Source organism: Polypterus senegalus, chromosome 3 (assembly GCF_016835505.1).
Source record: "Polypterus senegalus isolate Bchr_013 chromosome 3, ASM1683550v1, whole genome shotgun sequence".
In the NCBI taxonomy this organism is placed as follows: Eukaryota; Metazoa; Chordata; class Cladistia; order Polypteriformes; family Polypteridae; genus Polypterus; species Polypterus senegalus.
Genome location: NC_053156.1, coordinates 165410773 through 165425264, shown reverse-complemented (window position 1 = coordinate 165425264; position 14492 = coordinate 165410773).

Sequence of the window (14492 nt, the reverse complement as noted above, 5' to 3'; positions counted from 1 at the left end):
ATGTAATTAAGTTCTTTTTCATTGGTACTGCAGGTTATGATTCTTCATGACGCAAGGTTATTTACAGTAATTTTGGACAATGCAGCGAATGTCGTTCACTGATATAAAATGGTTTAAAGTTCTTGCAGCAATTCCTAATTAGCTTTCATAATTCCATGAAATGTTAATGTGTGTTTAGGAGTTTTTGCCAGTTCTAGGCATATGTTGACTTCTCCATTCTAATTTCTCCACCATTATGATAGTGTCTTTGATGATCCACTATTGTCTCTGTACTTTAAAAGGGATTGGCCTACAGATAATAAATCCCACACCTCCTGTGCCCTATTTGTGGAATATAATACTTGGCCAATCCAGTCTCTCTTAAACCAAAACTGATCTCTGGTAGTTTTAAATTTAGCAACATGCCTTATTAATAGATCTAGTCTCAACATTGTAATGCTAGGAACTAAGAGAAGGGTCTGGCTGCAGACCGTGCACGCTCAGCCACTGACGTCAGATGCATGCTCTTCCACAACAGGAAGTGCAACAAGGTAGATGTTTCCAGATTGCTAAGTTGGTACGTGTGCTAGTTATAGTCTTACCGTTTATGAACAATATGGAATGTTAATGTACAGGCTGGCCTGTGTTGGTTTATTAACAGGTTTACCATTTTAACAGATCAAATTAGCCAAGGTAAATGCTTGCCTGTTATTGTAATTACTAGCATCATGGCCGTGGTAGCGTAGCGAGAGCGCTGATGTTTAGAGCGTGCTAGTTTAGTGTTCCTGCTGTTATCCCAAGGAAAAAAATTATGCAACCATCATTTGCTAACATTATTTAAATTTAATGTATACAGTACTTACGTGTGAATAAAGAGTAAAATGAAAATAAAACAGAACAATTCTGTGTCGTTAATCTTATATCGGAACTGTAATATGTACTATACTTTACATGTCATGAGGTACCAAACTGTGATTAATAAATAGTAGAGGGAAAAGGACATTGGACGCATCAGTAATGTTTATATATATATATATATATATATATATATATATATATATATAATATAACATAAGAAAAAAAAAACCAACACATACCAATAAACATTCATTTAGTTAAGGAGGCAGCAGTACATGGTTAACTTCCTGCAATCCACCATTTCTTCTAAAAATCTGTGCATGTCTTGCACATGGCTAAACCCAAAACAAAATGGAGCCAGAACATCATGGGGGTATTTTTCGTACGTGGATTACTCGTTTAAACCGGGTATAATTGTTGACTATTTGGCCTGATCCTGGATCTGTCGGTTTTTCGAAACTCTTGCTGGATGTGTTGTCATAGCAGCAGATCCAAATCCATTTATGTACTGTATATAAGGATTAGCTCACACACTTCATCAGTTTCTATGCATGGAATTAATTCAGTCCTGGCTTTGCCGTTCATGAATGAGCTACTAATGGATATGTGTGTGCAAAATTATAAGAGAATTTCATATAGAGAGGGTTTTGTGCAATCGGCAAGATCCTTTATCGCTCCTGGAGGAAATTCTTTTCGAAAGATACAGATACCGCTTTAGAAGGGGGGGGATATTGTAACTCAAAGATTTATTAGTACCTTCTATTCGAAGTCAAACTAGGCGAAGTCTAGCGACGTACGGAAAATACCCCCCAACTCTAACTAGTAATCTTCCTCTGCATTCATTGCTTCGTACTCCTGCAGAGCCTTCCCAGCATCTTCCTCTTTCATAGTCAGTATCTGGGGCAACTGGACCAGACCAATGAATTGGTGTTGGCTGTCACTGCAACACTGACTGGCTGTTTTTGCGTGTGCAAGGACAGATACCTTAGACAGGAATAAAAATTTGGTGTATTTATGTAAATGTGTTTTATGCAGTTATTGATATATAAAAAACTGATAAAAAAAAATGTAGTACTTCTGGCGGTATTGACGCATCCTCACAGTAAAATATAGTATGTATTACAGTTCTAATACTGTATATAAGATAAACGACACAATTGTTCCATTTGTTTTATTTTCATTTTACTCTTTATTCACACGTAAATACTGTATACATTAAATTTAAATGTTAGCAAGTTATGATGGTTGCATAATTGTTGTTGTCCTTGGGATAACAGTGGGAACACTAAACTAGCACGCTGTAAACATCAGCGCTCTCGCTACGCTACCACGGTCATGATGCTAGTAAGGCAAGCATTTACCTTGGCTAACTTGATCTGTTAAAATGGTAAACCTGTTAATAAACCAACACAGGCCAGCCTGTATATTAAGAATATTCCATATTGTTCATAAATGGTAAGACTATAACTAGCAAAGTACCAACTTAGCAATCGGGGAAACAACTCCCCGGTAGCACTTACTATTGAGGCTGAGCGTGCATCTGACGTCAGTGGCTGAGAGTTCACGGTCTGCAGCCAGATCCTTTTGGGAACTAAGCCCCGACCCCCACCTTTGTTAACCAACTAATGAACAACCAACCAATATTCTTTGACTAAACAGTCTATCAGCGTGGGGGGAAAAATGTCATCGTTTTGGTGAGATTTTATATTTTTATAACAACTGCACCCTAAGAACAATAAAATATAATTAGTTTCTACAAAGCCCATAAGAGCAAGTAAATATTAGCAGAACAAGAATAAGATTACTTAAGAATATTTTAATACCATAATAGTTCGATTTGGAGTGGTGGTGTTGCATCTTATCACTCTAAATCTAGTTTTCTCCGACATTGGCTAATGTATAGATGAATTTGCCTTGGGGTGGAAAGTAGTTTTAATAGGATCTCTGCTACTTTTTAAAATTTGCATATATCTGTATATTGACTTGGATGTCCTCTTACCAATGCTTTAAATGTGTGTAGGGCCATTAGTAAGCTATGAATGCAACAGCCATCAGCTTTGAGTCATGCAACATTAGACTGGCTGACTTGCCAATGATTTGCAATATGTTAAAGGATGTTGGATACATTTGTGGATCGAGCATAATGGAAGTTTTAAGCTTCAAAGTGAATAGTAAAATATAGAAAATAGACAAAGGTTAGACTTTATTTAACCTTGGTGTGCAAGGTGAGTGAATGTTAACAAAAATGCTTAGAGAAAGTAATGTTTCTCTTTGAGCAAGTTGAAACAAAATAAAAATACTGGGAAGCGATCTACTGCCATGTTTTCTTTTTCCCACCCAGATTAATTTAAGGTTTGCCATGATGTTTAAAGGCTCTGTGACTAATGGTGCTCTATCAAATTGTATTATACAGTGCCTATAGATTATTTACCTCCTTGGAAGTTTTTACATTTTATTATACAACATTGAATTACAGGTGTTATTTCAATAACAGGAGGTTATTGAAAACCACAAGTCAGAGGAAGGGTGCAGTAATTTGTTATATAATTATATAATCTGTGGAGTCCATTTAAATTAATTAAGAAATGGAGACTGGCACAGCAGTAAATCGACTCCAGAGCCAGGTCGTCCACAAAAACAATGTGTTTGAAGACTAGTGAGGGAGACCACTAAGAGGCCTATGATAACTCTGAAGGAATTACAAGCTAATGCAGGGATCTCAAACTACAGGCCTGGAAGGCCACAGTGGCTGCAGGTTTTCATTTTAATTCTTAATTAGAATTTTTTTTTTGCTGCTAATTAACTTCTTTGTAATTTTAACTGTTTACAATTTGTGATTGTGCACGGGTAAAAACGTCCGCTGAAGTGTCAGATTCTTATTTAATTCTTCTGCTTTCTGTATCTTCTGCATTGCATTCAGGTTTTTCAGGTTACCCTGATGTTTTTTGTCTGATAGTGCCGTCTTAGATTAAATTCTGTAATTACAGCCACATTAGCTCCACAAATGAGACACACGGGTTCAGTAAACATATACTCAGCCTCCCATCGGTTTTTAAAAGCTCTGTGTTCAGAATCAACTTTTCTCTTCAGCATCGTGTGAACTAGCTTCACAATAACTTGCAACATCATAAGCTAGACTTGATTACGCGGTAAGTGTTCGGCAAGGCAGCTGAAGAGCTGCATTATGGGATCTGTAGTTTATTGTGTTACCAGCGCTTCATATACCCGGGCCATTAATAACAATAATACAGTATATAAAATGATCTCGCGGGCTGGATATAATTACATGCCGGGCCGGATGTGGCCCGCGGCCCTTGAGTTTGACACATATGGACTAAATAGAACTTGAAAAAGATATATTTTTTCAAATGTGATCGCGCAATTCAGATAGAGTTGACGAGCACTACAGCCTGCATGCCTCAATAAGTCATCCTCCCCTCGCTCTTACTTTTTTACCGTTCATCTAATGAATACACCGAGTATGGCTTTACCAAAACAATCATTGATGGCGAATAAAGTATCCATTATTAGTTTATAATATAATTCTATAGCAAAAAGCTATGAAAAAAAAAAGGGAACATTTTAAAAATAACGTAACATGACTGTCAATATACAGTATTTGTTTTGTGAGTGTTACTGAGTGTTGCTATTATCAAGGATTTGATTATCATTATTTCTTTCAATCAGGTTCGTATTTGTAGGATGTGTTGTGTTCAAGTTACATTCCGTGTTTGTCAATCGTTGTAAAGATGACAGGTTTCATTCATTGATTCGTTTCCTACTGCATCAATAAACAGCTCGTCTTCTTTTTTTATCTGAGACCTGACACACTGCATGCACGGGTTTTTTTTTACATTGTCTTCCTTTAGCGGGACATTAACTTTTTCCACCGTGTGCTTTGTTTCCGCAGTAGCTGGATTTATGAATATGCTTGTATCAGACGCTTCATATTTTTTGCTGCCTTTTCAATTGTATAATTCGGTTTTTGTTCAGCGCTGTTTGGAACTGTTGCTTTTTGTCTGTGCACTGCGTTAGTTCACGTGAGCCGCTCGGTGTACATGCATCGAAGGTTCCCAGCTGTGCTGGTGCCATCTCGTGCTATGTCCATGGCTGTATTTAATGTTACCGAAGTCCTGGCACTTAAAACTTTCTCTCGCAGTTTCTCTGAGTTTGTGCCAAACACCACCCTGACCATCTCATCTTCCTCTGCATAAGCACAGTCCTTCACCCGTGAATATTTAGTGAGAGTTTGCTATTGTATTGCCGCTGACGGACGGCCTTATATGGGCAGGCACTAAATTACAAACGCCAGCGGCAGCCTGTCTATGAACTTAAAGTGTAGGTTTACATCGTGCTTTGTTTCCGAAGTAGCAGAACTCATGAATATGGTTGTATATGTCACTCGCTCGCTTCTTTTTGTTTCGCTGCCATCTCAATTATATAATGCATGTTTTCTTCAGCGCTTTTTTGAGGTCTTCCTGGTTTTCTATGTACTGCGTGATTACATGGGAGGTGTGATGATGTCACACGAAAACGCCCCACGGCGTTGAAGCTCATCTCCATTACAGTAAATGGAGAAAAACTGCTTCCAGTTATGACCATTACGCGTAGAATTTCGATATAAAACCTGCCCAACTTTTGTAAGGAAGCTGTAAGGAATGAACCTGCCAAATTTCAGCCTTCCACCCACACGGGAAGTTGGAGAATTAGTGATGAGTGAGTGAGTGAGGGCTTTGCCTTTTATTAGTATACTAGCAAAATACCCGCGCTTCGCAGCGGAGAAGTAGTGTGTTGAAGTTATGAAAAAGAAAAGGAAACATTTTAAAAATAATGTAACATATTTGTTAATGTAATTGTTTTGTCATTGATATGAGTGTCACTGTGAGATAGATAGATAGATAGATATATAGCAAAACACCTGTGATTCGCAGTGATGTCATGAGTTAAAGAAGTTATGAAAAAGAAAAGGAAACATTTTAAAAATAATGTAACATGATTGTCAAAGTAATTGTGTTGTGTATTTGGTGGCAGCGTCACAAATGTTTTTTCGTGTCGGATCATCAGAAAATGTACCACGACGTTTGACACACCTCCTTTTTACTGTTTTCTCACAGCTTGGATTGCTGCGCAGAGAGAGAGAGAGAGAGAATATATACTTGTGTGTATAGCTTTGGTCACTAAGTGCAAGGGAAAAATAATAAAATATAGTCTAAGTTATTAAACAGTAAAACATTAACGATTTAAGAAGTACAGGTACATTGAGCACTACTGGAGTGGTTGCGGGTCAACTACATTTTAAAGACTGTGTAACACAACAGGTAAGTAACTAACAGCAGCTAAAATATATATGGATCATCTCTCTGTAGTAGATCCCTTTTGAAAGGCGCTACACGACGGCTGTGGTATAGAAATTACATTTTCTATGTGAACGTTCAAATTTGTGCCTCTGGTAATGTGCCTTACCGGCATTTAAAGAAAATTAGTTTTGTGTCCTCTGCACTGTTGAGAGAGAAAGGCTTTGGTTTGGGATAAAAGGTGTAAAGAAAGGAAAGTTGCCTTTTTCTTTTATATAGTATAGAGAGATGAATCGCCTTAATATTATTTTTCCGTGGTGTAGAAAAGGGGTCCCGTGTTTGCACTTGTCTGGGCTATAGCGCAGGGGGAGGATGAAAAAAATTAAAAGTGCTCACTTTGACTTAAGGCAGAAGCGCAGTCAGCGTCTCAAAGGCCGGCACAGCTATGCACGCTGGCTGCTCGACTTTGCAGGGCAGGAGACCACAGTTTTGCAGACACGTTCATGATATCAAAAGTCTCAGCGCTCTTTGGAGGTCATTCATATATTATATGATAGATATAGATATATATATAGATATATATATATATAGATCTCTCAAAATACCCGCCCCTCAGCGGAGAAGTAGTGTGTTAAAGAAGTAATGAAAAAGAAAAGGAAACATTTTAATAATAACGTAACATGATTGACATTGTCATGAGTGTTGCTGTCATATATATGCCTGCCTAAATAAGTCACCCTCGCTTCGCTCTTACTTTTTTACCGTTCATTTTATCATGGCTAGTGGCGGAAAAATTATAAAATGGAAGGAGGATGGCTTTACCAAAACAATTATTGATGGCGAATCGATTATTCATAAAGCTTGAATTGGTGATCTGTTTTTCTGTGTTAACCTCATATTTTTTCATACTTCTTCTCAAACTAAGGTGGTGCGAGGGTAAAATGAATCGGGATGCGCTGATCAAAGTAATCGGTGTACCAGGAAATCATGCATTGACAAAAGCTCCCCTTTGCTTGTAATGCAAAGTGTGATTAAATGCATTTTTAATGCGTTATGGAGCACATGCATCGAAGCTTCTCAGCTGTGCTTGCGCTAAGAAAAGGAAAGATTTTAAAAATAACGTAACACGATTGTCAATGTAACCTTTTGTAAGTAGTGCCTGGAGGATTCAGTGTGGAGAAACTCTATAGAGACAGCGTGTGTATTAACTTGTGGATTTTTCTGTCAGTATTTGGTGGCAGTCTGATGAAGTTGCTTCAGAAGACGGCGTTAGCTGCGGAGCTTAGCTCAGAGCCAAATGAGATGAATGGGAGGGGAGTTGATGACGCGACTCCCCCACCCGCCTTAACTGTCAATCCCCCACAAACACAGTCTCTCGGAATTTGCATAAGCACACCCCTTCACCTACAATTTTAACTTAGTTATAAAGTGATCAAAACTCTCGTTTATATCCTGCGTCCTCTCATTAAACTTGTATCCCGCATTACCTGTGGGCATGTGAAACGCCAGCGGTAGCCTGTCTATGAACTTAATTTAAAGTTTAGGTTTACACCTTGCTTTTTTTCCGAGGTAGCATCAGTCATGAATATGGTTGTATATGTCACTCGCTCGCTTATTGTTTCGCTGCCTTCTCAATTATATAATGCATGTTTTCTTAAGCGCTTTTTGGAGGTCTTCCTGGTTTTCTACGCACTGCGTTGACAGTCAGTTCTCGTGATTACGTGAGAGGCGTGATGATGTCACACGAAACTCCGCCCCCCCACGTCATTCCAGCTCAACTCCATTACAGTTAATGGAGAAAAATACCTTCCAGTTATGACCATTAGGCGTAGAATTTCGAAATGAAACCTGCCCAACTTTTGTAAGTAAGCTGTAAGGAATGAGCCTGCCAAATTTCAGCCTTCTACCTACACGGGAAGTTGGAGAATTAGTGATGAGTGAGTGAGGGCTTTGCCTTTTATTAGAGTGTGTATGTGTATGTGTATGATTATATTACCTTCTGGTAACCTCTTAACAAGGGAGAATTGGGCAGGAAGAAGGTCCTAGGGTTGGAGGAAACCACTACTGAACTTTACATCTGTTAGACGAATTCCTATGTTTGGCACTGTACAGTATCAAAAACTTACCATCCCAATGTGAAACTTGGTGATGGCAGCATCATTCTTTGCTGATGCTACTCGCCAGCAGGCCCTGGAAGACGTGTTGAGGATCAAGAGTAAAAAGAATTCTAAACAATACAAAGAAATCCAGAAGATACTTGCAGGTACTATTTCTTCATTCTAGTCGAGCTCCACTGTAGGTGTAAGGGGTTTCATTATAAGTTAAGTCAATATTGAAAAGTTTTGGTGTTCAGTGTTGAACGCAAAGCACTTGTGACAATGTCCAGTTTGTCACAATCATTCAATTCAACAGTAGCTGTGTCTTTAGTGGTCTTAGAATTATGGTGATTTAAAAAAAAAAAAATCCATACCTCTTATCCTCAAATATTAGCTGTAAACCACTCAAACTCGCTGAGATTGCACAGGGGGTGAACCAGCTGAGAGTAGGGAAGGCTTCGGGGATCTGTGGTATCCAGGCTTAACTTTTCTGGGCTGGTGATAAGACTGGCATCATCCCAACTGACTGGAAAATCGGATTTGTCTTTTCTCTCTGGAAATGGAAGGGTGATTGCTTAGATTGCAGCAATTACAGGGAGATAACCCTTCTCTCTGCGCCAGGTAAGGTAATTGCTAGAGTCATCCTCAATAGGATCCATGATCGCTTGCTCAACTACCAGTGACCGGTGCAGTCTGGTTTTAAGAAGTCTAAGTTTCTAATAAGTCTACAATTGAACGCATCCTGGCACTGAGGAGTCTCCTGAAACGCAAACATGAATTTCAGTAGAGATTCTTTGTAGTCTTTGTCGGTTTTTTATAAAGCGTTCAACTAAGTTAATCAAGCTACTTTGTGGGAACATCCTGAGACTTTGTGGGATCCCTTCAGAGTTGCTGGATGTACAATGCTAGCATGGACTAGGTGTTGGAAAAAGTTGTGTGGTCCAGCGGCTTTGGGGCATCTCTTAGTGGAGAAAAATTCACTGATCTTGATTTTGTCTACGATGTTGTGAACTTTGTTGAGCCAATGAGGTTTGCAAAAATAAAAAAAAAAAGAAATGAACTTTCACTAAAAAGGGGGTGTGACACTCCTGATATCTCTGTTAAAGGACAAAGGTCAAAGGCTTTCCGATGTCCCATAGTAGCTTAGTAAAATGCAGTCAAATTAAGTTGGTATTGGCAATGCTGGAAATAAGGTTGGGGACGTGTGTGCTGAACAGAAACATTTAAATTCTAAAACCTAAAAATTGATCTTGGCAGCACATTACACCCCTTAACAATAACTGTCCACATGATGCCAGTTTTGCTTTAGCATAGTAGCTGTGTTGGATTATTTGGCTCTAGTGCCTGCAAAATTGATAATATGGAGTTCCAATCTTTATCTTACTAATATGCAGGGTTTTTGTTTTGCTTTTAACATTTTCTGTAAGAATAGTAATAAACTATTTGTTCTTACAAAAGAAATTCAATGATTTGCTTATGGTGTGTCAGGTTAAATTCCCATGTTTTTCCTTAGGAGTTCTAACGTTCGTTTTAAGGTTTGTTAAAATCCGAGCCACTGAAAATTGTATGGTGTATTTGAAGTGTTTTAGTTTCTTTCTCCGCTCCTGTATAATGTGGAATTGTATCTAAGCATGTACTGACAGTCTGTGTAGCAGACTCTATAGATGTGTGTGTTAAGCCAACTATTTTTTAATAACCAGATTTTTTGCTTTTTTTGTAAATTGGGTATTTAGGGTTATGGAGCAATAACACACAGTAGTTAAAGCTGTTTAAATATTGCCAGTGGCAGCAGAATGTTTAAAATCCTATGTCTGCTCTTTGTGTATGGGGTTCACATGTCCACCCCATGTCTACATGGGTTTTCCTACGACACCCCCAAAGACTTGTGTTTTAGTTTAGTTTGATCCTAATGGGGTGTGTGTGTGTCGGTTGGCCTTGTGAATGGGCCTGTACCCTATGCTGCCAGGGTAGACTCTACCTTTCCTGGCAGTCCCAAATTGGATTAAGTGAATTTAAAAATTTAATTCTTGTAAGTTTAAGTTCTGGTACTGGGGGGCATATTTCTTTGTCACCAATTTCCATCTAAAATCCAAGTTGTTGAAACTGCAATGAATATTTTCTACTTTTAACTACTCTACCTCCAGTGGTGATCTATTTAGTTATCCTAATGCCTTTAAATCTAGTATAAAGAATCCTAGCAGATGTATAGTGTCAGTGGAGAAGGTAGAGAGAGAGAGACCAGCTACATCAGTCAAGTAGCATTTTGGGGATCTTAGCCAGGAAGAGCTGAAGAAGTCTGGCTATGAAAAAACCGCTGTCTGTACAAGGCAAGAAACCTGTGAGGGAAAGCTTGGATCTTGTAAATTTGGTAAAAAGAGAACCAACAGGATTAAGACAATGACGTGCTCATTTTAAAGGAGTGTGTGTTCTTCAAGGTCATACAGACATTTCTGGCAATAGCTAATGGGCAGAGGGTTATGTTATTTGGAGCAATATTAATCGGAGAAAGACTGAGAGAAGCACACTGTGGTTAAAGATGTGTTTACTCAAAGGATGGTGATTTTGTTCAGCTATACGATGCTTCTGTTTGCAAGGGAAAACCTGCTGTTTGGAGGTAATAGTATGAGTATCGTGGCAGAATTACGAATACTGCACTATCCATCCATGTGTTCTCTGAGCTACATGAATTCAATTTTAGGGTTGTGCTAGGCCCAGAAGGATTAGGTCCACAATAGGACCCACCCTGAGATGAATCTGATATTGTTGGGTTTATGTTTGCTCACCTTGAACCAATCGGCTTTAAACTCTGCCTTTAACATCAGAAAGCAGGTGAATACATGGAAAAGAATGCAATGGCTTTTTTTCTAGTTCTATAAAACGAGAATTTTCCATTCTCATTCATGAAAACGCATGCAAAATTTTTTACATATGGATGAAAATACCTCTCATTTACATTCTTATGGAAACTAGTGTGGTTTGTTTTTTATCTGTTATATACAGTGTAACATTGTTTCCAGGTATTAAGTCCCTCCTTACCTTAACTTTGAAGTTGACTCGGAAATATCCAGCTGACCACAATGGATGAGAAGCTTGTACACCAAACTCACACCAGCTAAATTTAGAAATGGAAGTTGATTCAATATATCCATCAAGAAAATGCAGGAGTACGGCAAGAATACATGATTGACAGCAGCCACCACAGAAGTGTACACTCGTTTTAGCCCAAATGTTATTGGTGTGCATTAGAGTTGTCAAATATTTTATATTAGACATTTGTTCTTATTAAAATATTCCAAAAACACCAGATACTTTATTTTGGTAAGTTTGAAGCACCACAGCTCTTAATAGAGCTGATTACCCAGCCAAACTGCGCAATCTGGGGAAAAGGGTCTTGGTGAGAAAGGTGACCAAAAGATCACTCTGAGCTCCAGAGAACCTTTTGTGGAAATTATAGAAACTTTCAGAAGGATTACCCACACTGCAATGCTTCACTAATCTGGGATTTATGAAAGGGGTGTCAGATAACAAATGAAAACCCACTTGGAGTTTTTGCAAAAATACACCTAAGACACTCTGGACTGTGAGTAACAAGATTCTTTGGTGTGAAGAAACCACGATTGAACTGTTGAACCTCAACTCTAAGTGTCACATGTAGAACAAAGCAGGTATCACTTATTTAATGCCATTTCAATGTTGAAGCAGGGTGGTGGCTGCGTCATACTGTGGGGTTGTCTGTCAGTGGCATGGACTTGGAGACTAGTAGGATTTGAGAGAAAGCTGAAAAGAGCAAAGTGAAGAATAAAAACCTGCTCTTCAGCACTCAGGCTTAGACTGTTCAGCTTCCTAGTGGACAATGGCCCTAAGGACAAAGCAAAGACTACACAGGAGTGACTTAAGGTCAACGCTATAAAATATTAAGTGGTCAGGCGAGATCGTACTTAAACCCAATCAAACACTTCTGGAGAGATGTGAAAAAAGTTGTCCACTCACTTGTCTTCCTTCAACCTGACAGAGCTTTTCAGGTTTGTGAAGCTTGTCACGTCAAACCCAAGACAATTGCTACCAAATGAATGACCAGATGTCAATGAAGTATTGGGTTAAGGATCTAAATACCTGTCAATGTGGGATTTCCAATTTTTACTTTTTTTTTTTATAAATCTGCAAAAAATTCTTAATTTTTGTATTTGCTTTATCATTCTGGGATAGTGAGTGCTACTTGATGAGGGACAAACATTAATTTTGACCATTTCGGTGTAAGGCTGCAATATATGTAAAATAAAGGAAAATGATCTGAATACTTTCTGCAGGTGCTGTAGATTCAAGTACAGGAATTTCTGAGGTGTTAGGAGCCATGACTGCATTTATTCTACTAGAAGATTTCATGAGTTACACAGTGCGTGGGTCTTTTCCAGCCCCGATGAAGGGTGGTTGCTGACTTACTGGACTCATCAAGCCATCTGTCTAGACTCTGATCTGGATCTACTATACCTAATTATGCTATTTCAGTAGATTTCTAAATTCTCTTTGCTTTAGGTTGCTTGCTACATTCACCTTTCTGAGGGGCGAGAATGCAGACTGCTGCAGACAAGATGGGAGAATCTCTGCCTCCTGTCAGATGAATTATGGCAGCTTTTGGTAACTTGCTTTTACCACAATGTTTACACCCTAAAATGTAGTACATTTTGGTTTTTCAATAACAAAAGTGCTCATTGCACCAAATAAGATATCTGCTGTAGCCTCTCTCTGTGTCATCGGAACCTCTTTTACATTTGGCGGGCGGGCGATAGATAGTTGTTTCTATGTACTGTACTCTGGACTTGACATTTGCTTGCTGCTAGTTAATCAGGAGTTATTTTTTTTGCCATGTATCTGACAAGATATAAGGATATTTAGGTTCTCACGTGTGCAGACTTAAGCTTTGTATCGTTCTCGCTCTTGGCAAGTTTATGAATCACAGACATTTTAGAAATCATTTGTAGGAATTTTCACAAAAGATTCATACCTTTTAAATTTAGGATTCTACTAATGATGAATGCTTATCCCTTAAACCAGTGGTCTCAAACTCCAGTGCTGGATGGCCGCAGTGGCTGCAGGTTTTCATTCTAACCCCTTTCTTAATTAGTGACCTGTTTGTACTGCTAATGAACGTCTTTTGAATCAATTTTAATTGACTTGCTCTTGAAGACTCCGATCATTTATTTATTATTTTTTCCTTAATTAGTAGCCTAAAAATAAGAAGAAACAGAATGAGCCAAAACATGACCAGCAAACTGTATCCATCATACAATATCTGAAAATAAAGAAAGATGAAAGTCTCAGGAATGTTGATCTAATCAGGCCCCCAAAACATTTTAACAGTGCTCTTAGAAAAGAGAAAAATCAACAATTTTGGAAATGTATGCTTTTGGACAATGAGAGCAAGCCATGGAATTAAAGAATGGGTTTAATTAATGACAAGACTCGGCCCTTAATTAAACAATTGTTTGGAGTTGAAGGCTCTGACTTAGTAGGTCTTGTGTTGGCTCACTCACATCACATTTCATTTCTTTTCAAGTGCCATTTAAGGAAAGAAATGAAGCAATTCAGAGGAACGATCAGGGGAACAAATCTTAAAAAACAAGTCAATTAAATAAAAGAAAAAGGAGTAAATAAGCAGCAAAAACTGGTCACCAATTAAGAATTGAATTACAATGAAAACCTGCAGCCACTGTAGCCCTCCAGGACAGGAGTTTGAGAGCACTGCCTTAAACCATGTCTAATTCGACTGACACAATACTGATCCATTCATTCTCTACATTAGAAGCTCTTGGAATGCACAAGGAAATGGGGTGTCAAATTCTTGTAAGGTAAACCAGGATATTTGAAATTTCCACTTTAACCTAAAATCCACCAAAGTGAGCAGATTTTGACCAGACTCGGGTCTGTACCTCTGATTCAATGTCTATAGCTTTTTTTTTTTGTCTTTCCATCTTCTTTTAAGTTTCATTGGTTAGAGAAAGTCTGAATAGGACTTCTCTTTTCACGCTACGTTCATGTGCTATCAGACAAAAGGGAAAGAGTTAGAAATTTCGAACACCCTTCAAAGATGGAGCTCGGAGTCTGACCTTTAGCAGAAAACAAAGCTACCTGAATTGTTTGAGTTGATGTAACACTGATATTTTACCTCAGTCAGTTGTATGAAATTAAAAATATAACCTGGAAAACCAGGAATGGCATTTTTGTATTTGAATTGCAGTTGTTGCAACATGTTACACCTTTATATTAC